The 23,851-nt window shown below is 44.7% G+C and overlaps 1 long non-coding RNA gene across 1 annotated transcript; it reads left to right on the top strand.

Annotated features, from left to right (window-relative positions):
• Window positions 1-6,841: 6,841 nt before the first annotated feature.
• Window positions 6,842-23,639, top strand: LOC140737380 (uncharacterized). Its single transcript, XR_012101124.1, has 6 exons — window positions 6,842-6,994; window positions 10,697-10,721; window positions 14,299-14,352; window positions 17,278-17,358; window positions 18,719-18,821; window positions 22,702-23,639. It is a non-coding gene; the product is annotated as an uncharacterized lncRNA (long non-coding RNA).
• Window positions 23,640-23,851: the final 212 nt, after the last annotated feature.

The following is a 23,851-nucleotide window of genomic DNA, read 5'->3' as shown; positions in this document are numbered from 1 at the left end:
TTTACTTTTTTAGGTAATCCTTTTTTTCTTCTTCACAAAGTTTTAGATTTGACCAGAAGGATTTTTCTTTTTTTTAATTATATCCTCAAAATGGACTGCCCAGTCTCCCTTTTTTTTGTTTTAGGTTAGTTTAGTGGGTTTTCTTTCTTCCTCCATAATAGAAATTTTGAGTCTTTTTTTTTCTATGTATTGTTAACAGGAGTGGTGGTTCTTTTTTTATATTAGCTAAATATTACACTATTGACAGTGTCTATCCTTTCTTTGTTTTATTGAAATATGTATTTGGGATAACTTCTCCTCTGTCTTATATTTAACCTTATTCTTTTAAATCAATAAAAAAAATTGAAAATGAAGGGATACGGCGAGAAGGCAGGAGATTGGGGCTGAGAGGGGAAATGGATCAGCCATGATGAAATGGCGGAGCAGACTCGATGGGCCAAATGGCCTAATTCTGCCTCTGTATCTTATGCTTTGATGGAGTGTTAACTGATTCCGTGGGTGTAGTTGGGCAGTGCAGGCTCGCGGGCCGAAAGGACCTGTTACTGTGCTGAATCTCTTTTTTAAAATAAGAAACTCTATGCCATGATAGGGAGTTCTTGCAAGTACCGAACCCTGGAAAAGTCTCAAAGTTGAATGGTGGTATCTGGTGACATTTATATGTGTACTTTGATAATAAATTTACTTTGAACTTTGAAATTTGGAGGAGGTGGCAGAGACAGGGAGTGGGAAGGGAGAATTTGCAAACACTGTTGCATGACTAAATCAGGAGCTGATGTGACTCAGCAAGCTGAGGGGCATCAGGGTAAATACAGAACACACAACAGTAGATGCATGGGCCCTTTAGCCCACCATGTCTCTGCAAAGCCTCATGCAAATTTCAAACCAGTCTCTTCTGTGTACATATGATTCATATCTCCCAATATATTTGCTGTCTGTATGTGTGAGTGGGTGACTGGGAGGGAAGGAAAAGGGACTTGTTGCTGTTGTTTTGTTGCAGCTGCTGAACATTGTGGGTGCCGGAATTTTATTTATTTATAAAACTCTGGCTAGGCGTCATCTGGAATATTGCAATAGTTCTGGTCGCCCCACTATAGGAAGGACGTTGAGGCTCTGGAGAGGGAGCAGAAGAGGTTTACCAGGATGCTGCCTGGTTCAGAGGGCATGTGCTGTCACGAGAGGCTGGACAAACTTGGGTTGTTTTCTCTGGAGTGTCGGAGGCTGAGGGGAGATCTGATAGAGGTTTACAAGATTATGAGAGTCAGAGATAGAGTGGACAGGGAGTATCTGTTTCCCAGGGTGAAATGTCTAATACCAGAGGGCATGCATTGAGGGTGAGAGGGGGTAGGTTCAAGGGGGATGTGAGGGGTAAGTTTTTTACTCAGAGTAGTGGATGCCTGGAATATGCTGCCTGGTACGGTGGTAGAGGCAAATACATTAGAGGCTTTTAAGGGATGTTTGGATGGGCACATGGATGTGAGGAAGATGGAGGGATATGGACTTGGTGTAGGGAGGAGGGATTAGTGTTTGGGTGTTTATTTGCTTTTTAGCTGGTGTGGCAGGACATTATGGGCCGAATGGCCTCTTCCTGTGCTGTACTCTTCTGTTCTGAGATTGGGGAAGGGGGGTCTGGCAAGTTCAAATGGAGGTCGTGGAACGGATCTCGGGCGAGTTTGGAGTTTGGCAAACAAGGTTTTGGTTAATTTCGAGGGAATTTGGTGAAGGGCGCTTTGACGAATTTGGAGGGAGCTTGTGAACGGAGCTCCGGCGAGGTTAGAGGGAGTTTGGGGGACAGGCTTTGGCGAGTTTAGCGAGAGATTGGGGCTCTGGCGTGATGGAGCTTGGGGGACGGGCTATGGCCAGATGAGATGGAGTTTATGGCACGTGTAAAAACAAAAACACAAAGTGCTGGCAGATCTCAGCAGGCCAGACAGCATCTATGGGAGGGGGTAGTGACGATGTTTGGCCCGAAACCCTTCATCAGGAACGTGTCTTGGCGAGTTTGTAGGAAGTTTAGGGAATGACGTTCTGGCAAGTTTGGAGGGCGTTTGGGGAACAATGACCTCATGATTTGTGTTTGTTTTTACAATACACTATAATTAAATGATTGTATGAGTGGCATGCAAAACAAGTTTTTTCAGTGTTTCTCAATATGGGTGGTAATACATAAATTTACCAGTGTAAGCCCTTGTGAGTTTAGGGGGAACAGGGCAACAGAATATGTTCAACTTGATGTTGGCAGAAGCAGAGGACCCGGGGAATTTAAAGGGTGCGTAGACAGCACATGGGAGTAATTTGTTTTCCAGGATCAGAATCGGGTTGAGTATCACCGGCGTGTGTTGTGAAAGCTGTTTACTGTGGTAGCGGTAGGATGCGATACCCGACAATAGAGAGCGAGAATCACAATAAGCGCATATCTCTTCCATCGCTCACGCTTGTGGGAATGTAAAGACTGTGATGGAAACAGTCGTAAAGGACTGAGAGTCATCGAATGGTTTATTCACATAATTTTATTTTTGAATAAAGTATATTTTGTTTAAAAAATATCTCTTCCATCGCCAAATTAAGTAAGAAATATAAAAGAAAGCAGTGAGGTAGTGTTCGTGGCTTCTACAACCTAAAGATCCACTTTTCAGGACTCAAAGATACTTATTGTCAAAGTACGTGTTTGTCAGCCTGAGATTAATTATCTTGCGGGCAATCTCAGTAAGACTTCGAACAGAATCAGTGAAAGACAACAACATCCGATGTCTGGCGAGCAAGAGAGAGTCGGCTGCTGGAAATCGGGCTCAGGGGTTTGTCTCTATAATTATGCATTGTATTGTACCGCTGCTGCCAGGGCGACGTGCCAGTGATGTTAAACCCGATTCTGACAAGGCTGCTGTGTGGGTTTGCGGTGTCTGAGGAGGACAGAACGAGGCACACAGGTGTCAACATTGCCATTCCCCGGTTCCACATCTTCATGCGGCTAGGAAGGAGACGTGCTGCTGTTATATTTGAGGATATTCTGGGATGTTACCAAATTTCTACAGTTGCATGGAGAGCAATCTCGCTGGTTGCATTGGCATCTGGTGCGGAGGGGCAACTGCACAGGATTGGAAAAGGCTGTAGAGAGTTGTAAACTCAACAGTCCCATCATGGGCGCTCGCCTCCCCAGTAGCGAGGTCGCCTTCAATAGGGGACGCCTCAAACAGCATAGGCGTCCCACCACTCACCATGCGCCCCCTTCTCATTACTTCCATCAGGGAGGAGGTATATGCGCCTGAGGACACACACACTAAAAGTTTTAGGAACAGCTTCTTCCTCTCTGCCATCAGATTTCTAAAGGGAACATGAACCCATGAACGCTGCCTCGCTTTCTGCTGTACTTTTTTATTGTCTCTCACACTCTGACACTCTCAGCCGGGTGTGGTGGTGGGGATAGGCTCCCACTGTTTATAAAGTGCTCCATATGGCGTGCGTCTCTAACAGCCTCTCAACCAAGTCCAACTCCTGGCTTTCACGTGTGGCTTAGCTACTAGGCCCGGCGGAACCGTTTCTACCGATAAGAGAAGGGGCAAAGGTGGACCACTGACGCCTCAAAACCAATTGTTCCGGGCAGGTCGGGCTCGGCAGCCGTCCGAGGAGAAGGAAAACTCTGATTTTAAACCTCTGCTGCCATGAAGCCATACCCACCCACGGGAAAGGCTTCGGGAGTAAACCGCGAGGAAGAAACCCGGAGCCGGACTCCCTGAGGCAGTTTGGCGTTGTTTACAGCTTCACTCTGACAACCTCTGCGACAACACTGGTGCCAAGCTGCCCTTCCCCTGGAGAGGGGGTGACCCGCTGCATGGGCAACAGCTGGTTCTTCACATCTTCCCACCCAGGCTTGCGCCCTGGAGAGGACGTAGTCCCTCAGAGGCGCAAACCCACGACCCCCGAGATCGACGCTGCCTACAGCAGTATATATTCTTATTGTAACTTATAGGGTGCATGGGGCGTCCAGGAAGGGGTAGCACGTCTGATGAAGGGGCTTGTCGTGTAACTTGATCCCCACCGGGCGGTCAGGTCTCTCCCGTGGCTCTAAGCAGCTGTTTGCTCGGGACAGAGGCCACACCTCCAGTACATCGCTTCAACGGCTGAGGGTAGCCAGCGAGCCTCATGCCCCCAGTGAGGTAGGGACATGCCTGTCCCTGCATGTCAAGTCAGCTCCGGCGGACTGGGCGAGTGAGATCTACTGGCCAGGAAGGCGGTGCTGTAACGCTCCGTGGAGAGCGAAGGGACAGCAGACGTCCTGCTCATCCACTGCAGCCAAGGATGGTACCACTGGACCCAGTGCAACTGCTTTTCTGCTTTCAAAGCTCTCCCACACAGGTTCCGCGTCATCGTCGGATGAGATGGACAACCACCCGCCATTGTAACTTCAGTAATTTTTGATGCATTGCACTGCACACACCAGCGATAATAAACCCGATTCTGAGTCTGACAGAGCTGATGTCGAGATTCAGGGTAGAGTCTCAAGCAAGGGACATAATTTCAGGATTAGTGGGACAGACTTTTATAACTGAGGTACACGGGAACTTCATCTTTCAGGGGTGGCGAATCTCTGTAATTCTCAGCTCCAGGGGGTTCCAAAGGCTACATCACTGGAGGTATTTAAAGAAGGGGGTAGATTTTTGAAACATCAAGGAACTGGGGAACCAGCACAGAGGAAGAGGTGAGCCCTGAGGCGGACTGGCCATGATCATATTGATTGGTGGGGCAACTCAAGGTACCGAGATGCCTAGTGCTGCCTCTAGTTTCTACATGTTCTTAACATCTTACGTACTAACGTCAAGAAGGAGCCTCGGGTCCGGAGCTGGAATCCCTAAGACAGTCCTACGTCGAGTTCAATGCTGACTAGCAAATCCTGCGATGCTCCTGGCACCAAACTGTATCGATCTCTGCCGTTCTTTTGGGTTCATCGGATGTGTGGAGACAGGGGGATTGCTACAGGGGCAACAGCGTGCTCTCCGTATCCTACTGCCCTGGCTTTCTTATCTAGACAGCTAGGATGCAATGTGCGTGCTCACCCCTGACTGGTGTAGGCCCTCACCTCACCTCACTACTCTCTGTAAAAAGTTAGAACTGCCCCCAGTTCTGCTCTTCTGACAGTGCATCACCCCATACAACTGACTTTATTGCCCCTGTCAGCAGAGTGGAGTTTCTCAGCAGACCATTTGCAGTTCTTGCTGGCAGATGAATCAGAAGTCTCTTCACAGGTATCAATTACGGCAGGCGTCGGGGCAATGCAGACTATTGGACGGTAACCTTGGGCTGTCTGAGAAAAACTACCTTTGCAGGGTCTGCGAGAACTTCAACATAGATTTTCCTGCAACATCTTTGCTGTTGCATAAGTGCTTTGGGTGCAGGTTAATGGACATAAGGGGACAGTGATCACACAGTCATTGGTACTTGTTGTGTGGTGGAGAGTATATTGACCGGCTGCATCACAGCCTGGTACGGAAACACGAATGGCTTTGAACAGAAAATCTTACAAAAAGTAGTGGATTCGGCCCTGTGCATCACAGGTAATGTCCTCCCAACCATTGACCATATCTACATGAAACACTGTCACAGGAAAGCAGCATCCATCATCAGAGATCCTCACCACCCAGGCCATGCTCTCTTCTTGATGTTGCCATCAGGTAGAAGGTACAAGAGCTTCTGGACTCACACCACTGGGTTCAAGTACCCCTCAACCATCAGGCTCTTGAACAAAGAGGATAACCACACTCACTTGCCCGTCCATTGAGATGTTCCCACAAACAATGGTCTCACTTTAGGGACTCTGCATCTTACATTTTCCTTATTTATTTATATTCGCATTTACACAGTCTGTTGTCTTCTGCACTCTGGGTGATCTTTCATTGATCCTGTGCTATAGATTTGTTGAAAATGAATCTCAGTGTTGTCTATGTAAACACTCGCAAATTTACACAGACGTCCCGTGAAGAGCAGTCTAACTGGCAGCATCGCCGCCTGCTACGGGGGACGGGAGGGGCTGCACAGGATCAAAGTAAGATGCCAAGAGTTAGCTCCATCACGGGCACTGGCCTCTGTAATATCCAGGACATCTTCAATGAACGATGCCTCAAAAAGGTGACATCCATCATTAAGGACCCCTATCACTCAGGACATGCCCGTGTTTCACTATTACCATCAGGGAGGAGGTACAGGAACAACTTCTTCCCCTCTGCCGTCGGATTTCTGATTAGACGTTGAACCCATGAACACCACCTCACTATGTTATTTATTTTCTTGCACTACTGATTTAATTTAACTATTTATATATATGCTTAGTGCAATTCCCGTTTTTTTTCTCTCCCTCTGTTTCGTTGTACAACTGCCGCAACATATGCCGGCGATATTAAACCTGATTCTGGTGAATTATGTGTCTTTTGATAATAAAATATACTTTGAACTTTAGGTAACGTGGACAGCCCTGCCGCCTCTCATTATGGCATTGCATATCAGGTGTTGGGAACTGGACAGAGTGGGCGGTGTTGACGTGTTTCTGCACTTCTTTATCAGCTTGATACACGCCAGTGAGCGACACCAGATCCTTTGATATCTGAAGTTCGCGTTGCAATTCTTAACTGGGACTGTACCAGTCACGAATGGGGGGGTGAGCAGATGCAATACTATACGCTATAAAAATCAGTCTGATAATTAAAAACCCAATTAATGTGCGTTCGATTGTACTTAAAAGCATTCAAGTTAATTTCGGGAGATTGTACGGTCTGGAGGTGGAAATATTGTTTTCAGGGAGGTGGGAACGCCCAACTACGCCTTTCCCTTTCTCTCCCTCCCCCTTCCCATCGGCCCGCTCGCCATCGTTTATAATGTTGAAACGTTGAATTTTGAGGCTAGTTTGGTGCCGGTTACAGAGTTCTCCGGAGCGGCTCATAATTCGCAGAGGGCGGTCGCAGCGCTACTCTGCCGCAAACATGGTTCTGAAGATTGAAGTGTCGTACTGGTAAGAGCTCAATAGCGCAGCGTAATGCTCCCCCCCCCCCCCCGCCCAGCACCGCACACCCCCAAATCCCAATTCTGTCCCCCTTTTTTCCCTGCGTTCCTCACCTCGTTATAGATTTAGAACGCCTCTTTTTATTTCTTGTAAGCTCCTGTTCAAACTGCTGCCGAGTCCCTTCGGCTGGACGCATTCCATTTTAGTGGGGGCATATTTCACTGGGTGCGGTTGAATGACCCTTGGAAAGCTTTGACTCACGGAATCAAATGAACCGCGTTGTTTACGCGGAGAATAAATTTGTATTTGAGTTAACAGTTGCGATACTGTTACACAACGCTAGCTTGTGGTGTTAGACACAACGCGCAACACACGCACAATGCTGGAGGAACTCAGCAGGCCAGGCAGCATCTATGGACAGCATCTACAGTCGACGTTTCGGGCCGAGACCCTTCAGTAGGACTAGAGGGAATAAAAAAGATGAGTCTATGTTAGAAGGTGGGGGGTGGGGGGAGGAAGAAACACAGGGTGATAGGTGAAACCGGGAGGGGTGAAGGAAGTTGTTGAAAGAGATACAGGCTGAAGAAGGGAAATCTGATAGGAGAGGGTAGAAGACCGTGGAAAAAGAGAAGGGGAAGGAGCACCAGAGGGAGGTGATGGTGAGAGAGGGGAAAAAAGGAATGAAGGTGTGTGTGTGTGTGGGGGGGGGGGGGGGAGGCATTACCGGAAGTTCGAGAAATCGATGTTCATGCCATCGGGTTGGAGGCTACCCCGACGGAAGGTAGGTTGGGAGACCACTTCGCTGAACGTCAACGCTCCGTCCGCCAGAAGAAGCGGAACTCCCAGTGGGCGCCCATTCCTATTCCCATTCTGACTTGTCTGTCCGTGGCCGCCTTTACTGTCGCGATAAGGCCACACTCGGGTTGGAGGAGCTACACCTTTTTTTCTCTGTAAACACAAAGTACACTGCAGATGCTGTGGTCAAATCAAGACGTACAAACAAGCTGGATGAACTCAGCAGGTCGGGCAGCGTCCGTGGAAACTAGCAGTCAACGTTTCGGGCCGAGACCCTTCGTCAGGACTGAAGGAGGGAGCAGGGGCCCTATAAAGAAGGTGGGGGGAGGGTGAAAAACTAATCAGGAAAGATCAAGGAGTGGGAGAGGGGAGGCAGGGAGGGGATAGGCAGGAGAGGTGAAGGAACTAAGGGGAAAGCACTATGGGTAGTAGAAGAAGGCAGAATCATGAGAGAGGTGATAGGCAGCTGGTAGAGGAGGCAGAGTGAAAGTGGGATGGTGGAAGGGAGAGGGAGGGAATTACCGGAAGTTGGAGAATTCGATGTTCATGCCAAGGGACTGGAGACTACCCAGACTGTATATGAAGTGTTGCTCCTCCAACCTGAGTTTGGCCTCATCATGGCAGTAGAGGAGGCCATGTATGGACATATCCGAATGGGAATGTGAAGCAGAGTTGAAGTGGGTGGCAACCGGGAGATCCTGTCTGTTGTGGCAGACGGAGTGGAGATGCTCGACGAAACGGTCCCCCAATCTGCGTTGGGTCTCGCCGATGTAGAGGAGGCCACACCGGGAGCACCGGATGCAATAGATTACCCCAACAGACTCACAAGTGAAGTGTTGCCTCACCTGGAAGGACTGTTTGGGGCCCTGAATGGCGGTAAGAGAGGAGGTGTAGGGACAGGTGTAGCACTTACGCTTGCGGGGATAAGTGCCAGGTGGGAGATCTGTGGGGAGGGACATGTGGACCTTTTTCCCCTGTTTGGGTAGCTTCCAACCTGATGGCATGATCATCGATTTCTGGAATTCCGGTAATGCCCCACCCCCACCTCCCCTTGATTAAATTACTGTTGCTGGAGCTAGTCAGAAATCATAAAATGCAAAGTAAACACAAAGTACACTGCAGATGCAACACGTACAAACAAGCTGGATGAACTCAGCAGCAGGTCGGGCAGCGTATGCTCGTTTGTACGTGTTAAAATGCAAAGTAACACACACGGAAGCTGGAGGAAGTCAGCAGGTCAAAGCGGTTTCAGGGTGGTTTCAGCCCGAAATGTCAGCTGATTATTCTCCGTAGATGCTGCCTGACCCGCTGAGTTCCTCTAGCGTTCTGTGGCTTGCTCAGGATTTCCGGCATCTGCAGAATCCCTTGTGTTTGATGTCCGCATAAAATGCAGCCAGACTGGCTACTTTGTGTCAACGCCATATTTCAATTGACGCGAGTACTTTCTCTACCGCCCCCACCCCCTCCCATTACAACTGCCTTTCTCAAGCAAAGGCAGTGACTTCAGAATCGATTTAAGGAGGACAATCTTTCAGTAGTTCAAGGCGTTTCTTAGGGAGCTGTCTTCTCTTTCTCGGAGGTCGATTCTGTTTTGTTATGTTGAGAGAAGGTTGAAGTAATTATGAACTAAGAGTTTGTGAATAATATAGGGGCACCACGGTTAAATCGGAGGGCGTACCAAGCATGCAGGTACAGCAGGCAGTGAAGAAAGCTAATGGCATGCTGGCCTTTATAACAAGAGGAATTGAGTATAGGAGTAAAGAGGTCCTTCTGCAGCTGTACAGGGCCCTGGTGAGACCCCACCTGGAGTATTGTGTGCAGTTTTGGTCTCCAAATTTGAGGAAGGACATTCTTGCTATTGAGGGAGTGCAGCGTAGGTTAATTCCGGGAATGGCGGGACTGTCATATGTTGAAAGATTGGAGCGACTGGGCTTGTATACACTGGAATTTGGAAGGATGAGAGGGGATCTGATTGAGACATATAAGATTAAGGGATTGGACACGCTGGAGGCAGGAAGCATGTTCCCGCTGATGGGTGAGTCCAGAACTAGAGGCCACAGTTTAAGAATAAGGGGTAGGCCATTTAGAACAGAGATGCGGAAAAACTTTTTCACCCAGAGAGTGGTGGATATGTGGAATGCTCTGCCCCAGAAGGCAGTGGAGGCCAAGTCTCTGGATGCATTCAAGAGAGAGTTAGATAGAGCTCTTATAGATAGCGGGGTCAAGGGATATGGGGAGAGGGCAGGAACGGGGTACTGATTGTCAATGATCAGCCATGATCACAGTGAATGGCGGTGCTGGCTAGAAGGGCCGAATGGCCTACTCCTGCACCTACTGTCTATTGTACGTCCTTCCCGAGACCGCGTGGGTTCCTCCCACATTCTAAAGCCGTGCCGGTAGGTCAATTGGTCACTGTGATTATAGACTAGGGTTGAATAGATGTCTTGCTGGGCGGCGCTGCTCATTGAACTGGAGCAATCTGTTCCCAGCTGTATTTCTAAAAATAAACTTTGCTTTCACTTAGATGCATTTATTTCTAACTTGGCACGAGCAAGTGATGTGTTGAATGGTTAGTCTCTTATCTATAGCGATACGGCTTGGAATAGGCTCTCCCAGCCCTTTGAGCAATTCCTCGACTTAATCCTAGCCTAATCATGGGACAACTTACAATGACCGGTATGTTTCTGTACTGTGGGCGGATCACCGGGAGAACATACAAACTCCCTGCAGGCAGCCGCAGGAATTGAACCCCGGTAGTCTTTACTGTAAAGCGCTGTGTTAACTACTGCATTGCCATCCTGCCCTCTGATGCAACGGTGCTGGGGAACAGAAGGTAATTTGATGGTGTGATTCTGTAGTAAAGTGTAAAGTACACATTTATTAAATGTACTAATCCCCTTTTTCTTTTGCCTTCAGTGCTTCCTGAGGTTATGGGCGCCGGGTAAGTAAAAATGGTTGCTTTAATATTGTTCTTTTCACTCCACTGAGTCTAAATATCTGCCTGGTTTAGGCGTATCTGCCACCTGGAGAGGCTGGATAAACTTGGGTTGTTTTCTCTGGAGTGTCCTAGGCTAAGGTGAGATCTGATGGGGGTTATAAGAGGTGTAGGTAGACTAGACAAAGTATCTGTTTCCCAGGGTTGAACTGACTAACACCAGAGGACATGCATTGAAGGTGAGAGGGGGGTGTGATGGGGTAAATTTTTACTCCGAGTGGTGGATGCCTGGAGTGCACTGCCTGGTATGGTGGTAGAGGCAAATACATTAGGGGCTTTTCAGAGACGTTTGAATAGGCACGTGGATGTGAGGAAGATGGAGGGATGTGGACATGGTGTAGGGAGGAGAGATTAGTGTTTGGGTATTTTTGATTTGCTTTTTAACTGGTTCAGCACAACATTGTGGGCTGAATGGCCTGTTCCTGTGATGTACTCTTCTATGTTATATTTGTTGGATCCTGATACTTCTGTGATCCAAAGGTCCTTTGGAAGTCAAAGAATAAGGCAATAAAACTTGTTGCTTACAGCCATTTCATGAAATATTACAAGAGCGGAAAGCAAACAGGAGGACCTGAGAGAACAAAAAAAAAGGAAAAAGCAGTCTTGTACCAGACTAGAAATAACAAAATTCTACTGATAAGAATTAACCAATAAAATGGCCAGATCGAAGCAGTGCGACACCTGCTACTAGAATCTAAGAAGTGTCTAGGAGCAATGGTACTGTAATTGCTGGAAAATCCACTGAACAATTGCATATAGGTGACTGTCAGAATTGGGTTTAATACCACCGGCATATGTCATGAAATTTGTTGTCTTCGTGGCAGCAGTACAATGCAATACACAATAGCAGTGAGAAGAAAAACTGAATTAAAGTAAGTTTATTAAATAGTTAAATAAGTAGTGTAAAAAATAGAAATCAAATAGTGAGGTAGTGCTTATAAAATATATGCATAGCAAAGTAAAACTACAAGAAAAATAATAATTTTAACCCCCAGTCCGACAATGAAATGTTTTGCTAGTGTTAATCATTGTGGTACATTTAGAAATGTGACAATCAATTTCTACAGAAGCTATGGCCAAAAAAAGATACCAGGAAGAACTCCCTGCTGTTATTGCTACAGGGACTTGGCCTGGGGCCACCTGAGAAGCAGCAGCAATGTTTCAACCAAAGGAGAGCATCTCTGAACAAACAATACTGAGGTGCTGGCCTGGATTTTTGTCATTTAATCTAGTGGGTCCAGTATTGCACAATCGCAGTAGCCTCTGAAACATGCAATACAAGTGTTTTATACACATCATGACAATTTAATAGAATATTCTAATACAAGAGTATATATTCAGGGATTCATCCCTGTTCCCAGCATATTGATGCATCTATAAAGTTATTAAAACACTCATCAGGAAGGAGGTACAGAAACTTGAAGGCACACACTCAGTGATTCAGGAACACTTCTTCCAACAGGTACATTTAATTCAGACAAATGTATACAATATACATCCTGAAGTTGTTTTCTTTTTCTTTCCCTCTGCCATCTGATTTCTGAATGGGCATTGAAACCATGAACACCATCTCACTACTTTATTTCTGTTTTTGCACTCATTTAATTTAACAACTTGAGATGTATTTTTTTTCTCACCCCTTATGGGTGGTGTGATTGTGTATTTTCCCTCGATCTCGGGTCCTCTACCAGAGGCCTGGGAGCTTGAGTATCCTTGCTGTTCCCAGTGGTGTGGTTTTCTGGACCTGGGTCTCAGATATTGTTCCCAGGATTTGTTAGAGCCACTCTCCCAGTCGGGGTGTCATAGCCCCAAGTGCTCCTATCACCATCGGGATTACTCTGGCTTTAACCTTCTGCATCCTTTCTATCTACTCCTTCAAGCCCCGGTATTTCTCCAGCTTCTTGTTCTTTCTTCCTGATATTCCTGTCATTTGGGATTGACTATTGCTTTCTTCTGTTCCTTGCCCAGTATTACTATGTCTGTTTGGTTGGTCAGTAACTGCTTGTCAGTTTGTATTTGGAAGTCACACAGGATCTCGGCTCTGTCATTCTCCACTACCTTCTCGGGTGCTTCCCATTTGGACTTGGGAATGTCCAATCCATACTCAGTGCAGATGTTCCTGCAACTTGGTTGTGCCATTCAGTGTATGCTGTCCCTGCCTGTATCTTGCACCCTGCTACTGTGCGCTGGGTGGTTTCAGCAGATTCCTCGCACAGTCTGCATCTGGTGTGATAGACCCCTGCTTCAATTGCTCAGTTCCTGTTCTGGTGCAACCATGAGCAGCACCTCTGCTGTCCCTCAGCCCTGTCGTTTCCAGCCACTGGTAGGGCTTTCTTATGTCAGCCGCCCCTGATATCTGATGGTGGGACATCCCATGCAGAGTATTGTCCTGCCATCGCCTCTGGCTCTGCTTCACTTTCACTTTCCGCTTCCATTTCCACGGCCACTGCCTGCTGTCTGAGGTATTCTCTTAGCAGACTGTCCTTGGGGGGGCCATCGTCCAGACATACTCATGGATGTTTCACATTTCTTCCAGGACTGTGGCCTTGACACTTCCAAGTCCCCGTCCTCCATTATTCCGATGGGTCTATAGTCACTCGACGTTGGACTTTGGATGGAATCATCCATTTATTGTTAGTAATTTCCAGGTCTTGATGTCAGCAGCTTCCAGTTCATTCCTCAGCCAGCGCACTATTGCAGCTGGGTATCTGATGACTGGTAGGGTGAATGTGTTGATGGCTCTGATCTGGTTCTTCCCATTCAGCTGAGTTTTTAGGACCTGTCTCACTCTTTGGAGGTACTTGGATGTTGCAGCCTTCCTTGTGTCCTCATCGTGGCTTCCATGCACCTGCTGGATCACCAGGTCTTTATACCTGTCCTGTACATCTGGTATGTGGCCTTCAGGTAACTCAATTCTTTCAGTCTTGATGAGTTTGCCTCTTTTCACTACCATCCAGCTGCACCTTTCCAGTCCAAATGACATCCTGATGTCTGCCATACACCCTTGTCAGGTGGATTAGTGAGTCAATAGCTTTCATTTTTGCATACAGCTTGATGTCATCCATGTACAGGAGGTGGCTGATGGGGTCATTCCACTCTTGAACCTGTACCCACATCCACTCTCTGAGATGATCTGGCTTATGTGCCCATGAAAACCATCAGATGAGAGTGATAAGAACCTGAAGAGTCATGCAGCCTGGATTAACAAGGTCCACATCAAAGGTTAGGGAACTGGGATCATCTGGTGAGAAATTGGCTACTGGAACAAACTGTGAGTGGATGAGTGAGTGAGTGTGTGTGTGTGTTCATTCATAACATATGCTGGTGGTATTAAACTTGATTTTATTTCCATGAGTTACTTCCTGTTGGGTGATGCCTGAGATAACCTAATAGAACTTAACGTATGGTATTAAAGGACAAATGTAATTTTTTTGTATTACACTGAGATGTAATTGGGTGAAAGGTAATTCCTTTTTTTATTTCTGCTGTTTAAGATCTGTCCTTTTTTTTCTTTCTTTTCTAGTTTACTACCCTCAAGAAGACGCTTGAAGATGAGTTTCCTAACGAACTAGACATCGTAAGTGGTTGTTACTAAGATGCTTCTTACAGTCAACATCCATGTTGTTTGCGGTCCTTGAACTAGGGGTAAAATAGTTATTTGTATAATGTTTTCCTGGCCAATTCATAAAACATGCAACAAAGTTCACTTATGTTTTTTTTCGTCTTGCTTTGAGATGAAGCCTATCAATTCTCAAATGGTCAAATAGAACCTAATAACAAGGTATACAATGCCTTAACCCTTGAAGTGACACTCTTTTCATTATCTTGGTCCATGGGAAAAACACAAGCTGAACTTGATCATCCCTGGCTAGGTTGCCTAGGCAAGGATGTCTAATGCTTAAAGACCCCAAACACGCTAAGACCCCAGGGTTACATTACTGATGATGCATCCCAGTGCACACCAAGTTAATAAAGCCAAGTAGTGTTGGACCAGATCAAATGACACTGAATATTCCATAACGAGATCTAGAAATGAGGGATAGTTTTCCCACTGCTGACATAATTACAACCTAACCAATGGACTCACTTTCAAGGACTTAATCTCATGTTCTTGATTTTATTTATTTATTTATTTATTTATTTTTTCCCTTTGTATTTGTAGTTTGTTGTCTTCTGCACTCTGATTGAATGCCCTAATTGGGTGGCCTTTCATTGATTGTGTTATAGTTACTCTATAGATTTGTTGAGTAAGCCCACAAGAAAATGAATCTTGGGGTTGTATATGGTGACATGCAGTATATGTATTTCAATAATATACTTTGAGCTAGAGGTCATGAGTTAAGTGCAAAAGGCAAAATGTTTAGAGGGAACATGAGGGAGAACTTCTCATGATAGTGAGAGTGTGGAATGAGTTACAAGTAGAAGTGATGGATGCAGGTTGTTTCAACACTTAAGAGAAATTTGGATAGGTTCATGGATGGAAGGGGAATGGAGGGCTATGGTCCCGGTGCAGGTCAATAGGAGTAGATGTGGGCTGAAGGGTCTGGTTCTGTTCCATAGTGCTCTGACTCTAAAGGAAAAGAACCCAATAGTGTAGTTTTGATTTTTCTGCAATGTCACAGCTCAGAAATAAGTAGTGCACACTGAAGATTTTTTCTGTCAAAGTGTATTTGTATTTTACCTTCAGGTGTACAATGACCATGGAGATTTTGGTAGAGCTTTTTATAGGTTAAGTTGCAGGTCACATTACTGAAAAGGTATGGTGAGAGGAGATGTGTGGATAGAAAATTGGGGTTGAGGAAAGATTGTAAAGTTCAGTGTTTATTATCTGTGTGTGTATATATATATTGAATAGTTTAATAGTGCAAAACAGAAATAAGTAGGGAGCTGGTGTTCATAGGTTCAATTTTCATTAAGAAATTGGATGGCAGAGGGGACAAAGCTGTTCCTGAATTGTTGAGTGTGTGCCTTCAGACCAGATACTCACAGTAGAACAAAGAAATACAATAGAATTAATGGAAAAACTACACACAAAAGCTGACTGTGCAAATAAGGAAAAAACTAATGATAAATAAGTAAATAAATAATACTGAGAAGATGAGTTGTAGAGTCCTTGATAGTGAGTCTGGATAGTTATGGAATCAGTTTAGTGCTGAGGTGAGTGAAGTTATCCACACTGGTTCAGGAGCCTGATGGTTGTGGGGTAATAACTGTTCCTGAACCTGGTGGTGTGGGACCTGAGGCTCATTGTGGTGAGTGAAGTTATCCACACCGGTTCAGGAGCCTGATGGTTGTGGGGTAATAACTGTTCCTGAACCTGGTGGTGTGGGACCTGAGGCTCATTGTGGTGAGTGAAGTTATCCACACTGGTTCAGGAGCCTGATGGTTGTGGGGTAATAACTGTCCCTGAACCTGGTGGTGTGGGACCTGATGCTCATTGTGGTGAGTGAAGTTATCCACGCTGGTTCAGGAGCCTGATGGTTGTAGGGTAATAACTGTTCCTTACCCTGGTGGTAATATAATAATTCAGTGACAAAGGTCACATGAGAATGCATATGCTTGGATATGAAGGAAAAACCAAGATTCTGGAGCAGTATCTGCAGAGGTTGAGATACCCACGTTCACTCTGTATTCCTCTCATAATCATGTAAACCTCTATCAGATCTTCCCAGCCCCCGCTGCTACAGAGCAAACAACCCAACTTTATCCAGCTTCTTGTGATAAGCAGCATCCTGGTGAATCTCTTCTGCACTCTCTCCAAAGCCTTAACATCCTTCCTATAGTGGGATGACCAAGTAATAGTTGGATTTAAAGGGAGATGATTTTGTCATAAAGGATACCAATGGTTTGGAATTAACCATCTGAGACAACCCCTTGTAGGCACTAAAATGAGCATGTATTTGTACTGTCTTCTGAAGAATGGAAGATTGGATTAGGTTCTTTGACCAGAAAAGAGGCAGCATATTGAATATGAATAGCCTATTGTAAATTTTCTAAATTTATTGGGTAATGTGTTACGGTTGCGTAGTGGTTAGCATGACGATATTACAGCTTGGGGCATCGGAGTTCACTTCTGGTGTCATCTGTGAGGAGTCTGAACACCCTCCCTGTGGAATGCGTGGGTTTTCTCCAGGTGCTCTGGTTTCCTCCCACAGTCCAAAGATGTAGCGGGTAGGTTAATTGGTCATTGTAAGTGGTCCATCATTAGATTAGGGTTAAATCAGGGGTTGCTGGGCGGTGCTGCTCAAATGGTCAATTCCAACCCCAGACGAGCACCATCTGTGTCACCGTGGCTTGATGCCCTGCCCTCTCACATACAAGTCAACAACCCTACATAGAACATCAGTTTAAAAAATACAACACACAGAATATTATAAAACACCAGACAAATGTGCATGTATCCTGCGCTGCACCTTAATAAATAAATAAATCCGCAAGTTTCTGCTAACTGACTGGGAAGTTTCTTTTTGTTCTACTACACATTAAATTATATTTTTTTCAGTTCGGAAAATCAGTTCCTGGAAACACTGGCTGCTTTGAGGTTGTGATACTGGAGTCGGGCAAAGTGCTTCATTCTAAGAGGGTTAGTAATGACTGTACTGTAATCTGTCTCTGTGGGTGGAAGGTGGGCAGAAGACTCTGAAGATTTACCATGCTGACTTTTCAAATGACTGATTTCATTCACTAGCTTGGTGTTGTAATTAACTTTGCATCTGGAACACACAACATTTATGTATCTTGGACACTGCGTGGTCCAAATATGTGACAATGCTTCAATAGTCTGCCTAGTTATCTTGCTTGATACAAGAAAGGACATTGCTCTTCAGAAAGTGACAATGAATGGCCCTAGAAACTATATTCCAACTGGTTTGCTATCTTGGTTAGAACTGCAATTGTTATTCCATTCCAGACATGGATCAAGCCATGCCTTGGTGACTTCAAAGGGTAATTTGGTTTGGAGTGGGTTACCCTAAAAAGGAGTAAATGTTTCGCTAAGTTTGATAATGTTTTAAGCAAACATTTTTTTTCTTGGGTTTTACACTCAGAGGAGAAAGGGATTCCCGTACTGCACAAAATTGCGGAGAGCCAGTGAAGATGAACACATCGTATCTCTTTTCATCTGCTTATCACCTGCCCCTGCTGACCCTCCCCTTTCCTTCTCTCCCATCAAGATTGCTTCTTCTCCAGCCTTTTACCTTTCCTACCTTCTTACTTCATCCCTCCCCCTCTCACCCCTCCAGAGAAGACAAATGCATTCCACCTTCCTCTGATGCCCCTCCTCCTTCCCTCTCTCTCACAATCCACTCTCCCATCAGATTACTGCTTTTACAGCCTTTTAGCTTTTCCACCTATTGCTTCTTGGCTTCTTATTTCACCTCTCTCCCCCATCCACCTGGCTTCACCTATTACCTAGCTTGTATATCTCTTCCCCCCCCCCCCCCCACCTGCTTACTCTGGTTTCTTCCCCCTTCCTTCCCAGTCCTGAAGACTGGTCTCAGCCCGAAATGTCAACTGTTTATGTTTCCATAAATGCCGCCTGATCTTGCTGAGTTTCTCCAGCACTTTGTATTTGTCCACATTCTAGTAAATGTGAGAACATGGCTCCCACAATGTGTTGGCATTTCCTTATACTCTTGAGTGCTATTTCTTCAAATTTAGTGTGGTTTTAGAATTTCTGACATGCAATACATTAGAGACAAGTGTCTTTCCTCAGCGTTACCTCCACAGATGCTACCTGACCTACTTTATTTCCAGATTTTTGTCTTTGAACAATGGTATATCACCACTTCTAATGGCCCTGAATTATATGGATTTCAAGGTAGTTTCTGAAAGCTGACAATTGCCTAGTATGTGTTACTACCCAGATTCACATTGAAAATGAAATTACCTTTAATGCTATTTTTAAGATGATTGTTTAACCAGTGAAACTTATTCTCAAACAGGGTGGTGAAGGCCATGTTAATGAAAATAGTTTGAAGAAGATAGTCGAAGGAATCAAATCAGCCCTTGGAAAGTAACAATGTGATGTCTCAAGTAATTCTCAAGGTGAGATGCTGACCTAATGTGAAACCTGTAGGTTTTGGTAACCAGTCTGTAGAGAGTTGACTACATAGTTTGTTGTCTTCTGCACTCTGGTTGCTGTTATAGTTACTATTCTATAGAGTTGCTGAGTATACCCACAGCAAAATGAATCTCAAGGTTGTATATGGTGACTTTGAACTTTGAAGATTGGGGTGGGATAGAATTAAAAGTTTAGGGACTGTAGTGTCTAACTCTGAAACTATATTCACTTGAGATGCAAGATTCTGTTTCTAGTTTATTGAATAGACCTGGTCCCTAAACTTTTAATTTTATCCCATCCCAATCTTCAAAGTTCAAAGTCACCATATACAACCTTGAGATTCATTTTCCTGTGGGTCTACTCAGCAAATCTATATAATAGTAACTATAACTGCAACCAGAGTGCAAAAGACAACAAACTATGCAAATTTAAATAAATAAGAACTTGAAATAATGAAGTAGTCCTTAAAGTGAGATCATTGAATGTGGGAACATCTCAATGGATGGGCAAGTGAGTGTATTTATCCACTTTTGTTCAAGAGCCTGATGGTTGAGGGTTAGTAACTGTTATTGAACCCGATGGTGAGTTCTGAGGATCTTGTACCTTCTATCTGATGGTAGCAGGGAATAAAGAGCATGACCTGGGTGGTGGTGATCTCTGATGGATTCTGTTTTCTCACATTGGTGTTTCATGTAGATGTGCTCAATGGTTGGGAGGCCTTTACTTGTGATGTACTGGGCTGAATCCACTACTTTTTGTATGATTTTCTGTTCAAAGGCTTTAGGGTTTCCAATCAGCCCAATCCTCATGTGATTTAAGATGGACCAGAGGTTCCCAATCTGGTGTCCATGGACGCCTTGGTTAATGGTAGGGGGTCCATGGCATAAAGGTTAGCACCCTGAGATAGAGGGTTCACAAAGTATAAAATACGCTGATGGACTGGAAGTGGAATGTGGAAAGCCTGGAATTGATCTACAAGAGTGAGGGCCATGGATAAGATGGTCAATGTCTTTTTACTTCTCCAAGATCAGAGAGCATGAAATTGGAGGGCATGTAAGAACCCATCAACAATAATCCCATTTTCTTGTCACACATCCTGGGATCCACAGACCCCTTGGTTAATGGTAGGGGTCCTGGCATATATTTGGGGAAAAAAGTGGGGAACCGCTGCCCAAACCCTTAGATTCTATCACTTGCTGCATGCTAGAGAAAGTTTATAGTACCAGTTGAATTACAAACCTGGAATAATTGGCACATTCATATCTTTAAAAAAAATCTCACATTCACAAGGATGACACATAAATTTCACATCTAGTATCATTGGTCAAGATTAAGAGAGTAGTTTCTATCACGTACAACATGTATGACTCAGTCCTGACGAAGGGTCTCGGCCCGAAACGTTGACTGTTCGTTTCCACGGATGCTGCCCGACCTGCTGAGTTCCTCCAGTGTGTTGTATGTGTTGCTTTGACCACAGCATCTGCAGGGTACTTTGAGTTCCTATCACTGCCCCTCTCCACTCTTCATTGCTGGGTCAAAAGGAGTGTCACATCTATGAATTGAACCAGAGGTTTTGTTGAACTGTTGATTCTTGCCTAGATGGAGGCAAGATCATCCTGGTTATTACCTACTCTTCCCTTGCTATCTTTAAACCACGTGGTTTTGCAAAGAATTGAGCATTTATAAAGTTGAGGGATAAAACAAGGGCTTGTCCTGTCAATTGCGTTCATATATTCTTGAACTAAAGCAGGGGGTTAATAGTAGGTGAAGTTTGAGAACCCCTCAACTAGAGTATCTCAATGGTTCACTTTAATATCAGTGAATGTAGACAACCTAGAATGCTTACCCTTCAGACATCCACAAAACAGGATGAATGACAGAAAACAGAACCCCTTAGTCCCCCCCCATGTGCAGATAGCAGCAGAAACATCAACCCTCCCCCTTTTGCTCCAGCAAAAGCATCAACCTCCCACCAGCCACCATGCAAGCAATAGCAAGCCCCCCACCCTCCTGCCGAAACCATAGTGTAGAGTCCATGCTTAAAGAAAAAGTCCTGAGAAGAATAAACCATTTCTTGCAGATGAACTGGAGCAAGTTGCCTGGGTCTGCAAAAACCTCTGGTGCTGAAACTGACTTCTAAAATAATATACAGCTACACTATTTGTGGTTGCTTAAAGTCTTACGAAATGTAATATTCAAAAGTACTTCATTGATGGGACAATCAATAATGGACACTGCATCCTGTGGATCTTAAGCTGATCCTATTTAAGGTTGTTCTCAAACAAGTCATTTGTGCTTTGATACAGTTGTCCATAATTACCTGGAGTAGGGGTTCCCAACCTTGGGTCAACGGATCCCTTGTTTAATGGTATTGGACCATGGCATTAAAAAAGGTTGGGAGCCCACTGGGTTAGAGAAACAATGTCCATCTAGTCCACGCTGATCTTCATAATCCACAAAGAACAATTCCCCGATGCCAGTGATGGGGTGTGACAAGCAAATTTTCAGCAAGTTAGTGCTGTTTTCTCTTCTGCCCCACTCCCACCCCCATTCTCCCTTCAACCAATCATAGAAAATTGATGCTATTCAAATTGTGTTATGGAGCACCTTTCAATGTGAAAATATCCATGATTAAATTTCAAGTTCAAAGTTCATTTTATTGTACAACTCTGATTCGTCCTTTCTAGATGGCCATGAAATACAAAAAAAAGCACGGGATGAAAGACATCAACCCCCCCCCCCCCCACCCCCATGAAAGGAAAAAGAAACAAAACTTGTGAATACCAAGCCCCCCACCCCCTCCCTCACACAAGATTGCCCACATGGAAAATGGCAGCTGGAACATCAAAAACCCCAAACCCCAACACTCTCCCTCGCAAAAGCAGCAATAACATTAAACCCCCAACCCCCTCTTTCACACACAAAAACAGATCGGCCATACAGAAAAACACCAACAAGAACATCAGACACCAAATCGCCAAACCTTCCCTCACATAAACAGTAACATATTGCTCACCCACCAAACGGCAACAAGAAAAAACAGTAAACTAATGGGGACCAATGTAAACGACAGTCCAATAATCACATAAATCTCAGAATTTAGAAAACATCCTTCTGACAGCATGGAGGAGAACGCCCACACGAACTCAGTCCTTCTGTGAAGAGTGACAGCCACGTCAGGTCTGAATGCTGCGACCCCATGGCCTCCCCTGCCTTTGCATTGATGCTTCAGTCTTCCTTGATGCTGCGAAATGGAGTCTGTCATGAACCACCCCCCCCCCCCCCCCCCCACTCGGTCTCTGATCCTCTCCACGATGCAGCTCATGCTCTCAGTCTTCTTCGGGGACACCAGCACTAGACCATTCGATCAAATTCCAAACTGCATGTCACAGGCTCCAACGATTTCCAAGAAACAATCAAGACAAAAAGAACAAGCAGATAATGTAGAGAAAGTGGAAATAATTAAAGAGATTGGTTATCTGTCAAGTGTTGCCCAAAGTGCCAGCGAACAGTGATTCCACCTTCAGTTTGTGTTTATTGCAAGATCTGCAATACATATAACTTGAAATTGTAATGTGTGGATGCCTCGGGCAGAATCATTTACTGCCCTCATGGAACCCAGCAAAAGTGTAAGAGGCAACTGATTTAAAAAAAAGTTTGTAATCCCTTGCATATTCTCCTAGTGCCTGAAAGGATGGAGTATCCCTTTTTAAAATCTGTATTTTCACACTTCCTTAGAGTACTGGAATGTGACATTGTGACTAGTTGGTAAACAGAAATTACAAGTGGACTGACATTGTGTGATGTTCAATTGCTCCAGACAATATTGTAGCAAATAAGTAATCTGTTTTTTCTCCTTTCCAGTTAAACATGCATTTAACTTGTCTGCTGCAGCTGAAAACTTAATGACGGAGACGGCTGAAATGTCTGTGAAGGCATGGCTGTTTCCAGATGTCCACGTGAAAGGCTCCAGTGACCAGGTTTTATGGAGTTTTGACTTGAGTGAATTTTCATCAAGCAAGTCCTTTTGTTTTCACTCCTCCTCCTTGCCCCCCCCCCCACCTCCTCCAGAGCTTCTAAGTAACTTCTTCCTACAGTGCTGCTTTGCAAGAATGCACAACCCTAACCAATGGAAAGGTAGCATATTTTCTGCAACCTTGTGGTATTTGATCAGGGCTTGCTTCTCCACTATGCAACTAGTCAATGTTTGCACACTAGATCTACTTATCAGCTGTCCACCTTAAACTATATGGCATTGTACTCTCATCCTGGCAAAGAGGTAATTTTCAAGATTTGTCCTAACAAACTTAACTTCAGCTTGGTGGTGCATGGCATAGACAAATTAAGAACAGAAATTTATAAGTTAGTAAAACACCAAGCCTATTGTTTCAAGTGAACCTACCTTGTATTGGCAAAATTAAATGGTATGATTGTGTTCCTCCTTAATGGTCTTTGGATGATTACATCAGTTTTGACCAGAAGATAGCTGAATTAGCCCAATTGATGAGAGAAGTGAAAACAGAACCATTACTTCCCCTTGTAACAGATGCAGATTGTACACTTACTTATAGAATTATTATTCCAAAAGAAATGCTGTGTGTATTGGAAAATTCTTAAAATCACAAACTATTAAGCAGGTCTGATATGATATTTCAGATTGCAGACTTGTTATTGTTTTGAAATTTTAATGGTATTACCTTGCCTCCTGAGTATTTCTGCCACTTTTGAATTCATCTTATCCTGGGTGCTCTTAAATGTATCAATTTTACTGATGTAGTACTGCAATAAAATCAATGACAATCTGTGTGGGACTATCCTTACTTTTAAATACTTCTGTTCTCCGATGCAATTGCAGAGATGGTGCTGGAGGAACTTGGGTCACATAGCATCTGTGGAGCAAAATGAACCATCAACATTTCAGGCTGAGATCCTTTCAGTCCCAAAACATTGATTGTTCATCCCTTCCATAGGTGCTTCCTGACTTGCAGAATTCCACCAGGCCCAAAATATCAAC

Source organism: Hemitrygon akajei, chromosome 12 (assembly GCF_048418815.1).
Source record: "Hemitrygon akajei chromosome 12, sHemAka1.3, whole genome shotgun sequence".
Lineage (NCBI taxonomy): Eukaryota > Metazoa > Chordata > Chondrichthyes > Myliobatiformes > Dasyatidae > Hemitrygon > Hemitrygon akajei.
This window is presented reverse-complemented; position numbering and strand designations above follow the sequence as displayed.